Consider the following 1,521-nt stretch of genomic DNA (forward strand, 5'->3'; position numbering starts at 1 on the left):
AAATCTTCTCCCGATTTGTCTTTGCAGATCTCCAAGACGCATAGACGCGAGGCGCCTATGCAAGCTTTGCTACCAGTTTACACCTACACTGGTCCTTGTTCCAAAGTGCTCTGGTTTCTTCTTGCGTAGCAAAGAACATGATATTGAGTTCCGCAGGTGCTAAACAAAACAGATAAAAAGAAGTGCCAGCGCCATTTTATTTATGATAAGTCAAACTTCAGTAATGGTCTTAGTGGTGCGAAACTGTAATGCATGTTGGATTGTTTCGTTTATTCGCTGCCGGTTAGGAAACCTTAGAGGCTACGGAGTGTTAATTAGAAACCTACATTGGGAGGACCACAAAACAGAGAGAAGGAAGGAGAAAGGACAATTATTTATAGCGGATGACTCCGCTGACGAATGGTTTTTCAAGCGCATGCCTTATGAAAGTGTCTGCCATGGTGGCTGAGTGGTTATGGCGCTCGGCTGCGGGCCCGAAAAGCGCCGGTTCGTTGCCGGCTGCAGCTGTCGAATTTCGATGGAGGCGAAATTCTAGAGGCCCGTGTGCCGTGCGATGTCGGTGCACGTTAAACAACCCCAGGTGGTCGATATTTCTGGATTCCTTCACTTTCGCTTTGGGACGTTAAACCTCCATTAACCAAACCTTATGAATGTTCTATGCCAAGCAGGAGGAGAAGAAGGAAGGGAGCTCTATTTCTATGGCTAGCTGATGCTTTCTGTAGGGTCTTCGCAACTTTAGGTACAAAATTGGGAATTTTCGTACCTTTAGGAACTTCACTGACACGTGCAGCAAGTGTCGTTTTACAAAGCCTCGGTCTGAGATACTGTAGGTTAGCACAAGCATACACACAGGATAGAAAAATACTGCATGTGGGATACGTGTCCTATCACCCGGGAGGCACTAGTGCATCGCTTGGGAAAGAAAAAACTGCTCAGGTCTTTGTTTTGCTTTGCTGTGTGCTCATCCATGCCCTCTGGTGGAGAGAGCCTGTATGACTGCACTGATCGACTTCTTAAGAGGCCCTATGAGAGAGAAGAGGATATGTAACAATGCTGTTGCCCCTCCCGACAAAGGCCACGCGGCCCATCACAAAAATTGTGCATAGCATGGTCCCCAAGCATAAACATATGTGGTGTGATTCATCATATTTCGCAAACAACCAGAAATTTTGCAGTATTGTTGGTAAGGATGTCAAGGATCGCAATAACGATAAGGATCACAGTGTCACCAACAAAAGCGCACGCTGTCGACCCTGTGCCGTACAATCAGCGGCATAAAGAAAGTGAACACAGGAGCGCCTGTGCTTCACACGACCCGAAGCACTGCCTCCGAAAACCGGCGAAGATGGACGGACGATACTGGGCGCATGTGCGGAAAGAGTATCCAGCCTCTCTTGCTGCTCATTCCTGTTGGCTGCCGATTGTTTCCAGGTTCGCGAAGTCCTAAAGCCACGCGCTCTCGTGATTTATTTCATGTTGCAGATTCGTGTTCATCACATTAGGAAGTGTTCGGCAGCCTTT

The sequence above is a fragment of the Amblyomma americanum genome, chromosome 10 (assembly GCF_052857255.1).
Source record: "Amblyomma americanum isolate KBUSLIRL-KWMA chromosome 10, ASM5285725v1, whole genome shotgun sequence".
NCBI lineage: Eukaryota > Metazoa > Arthropoda > Arachnida > Ixodida > Ixodidae > Amblyomma > Amblyomma americanum.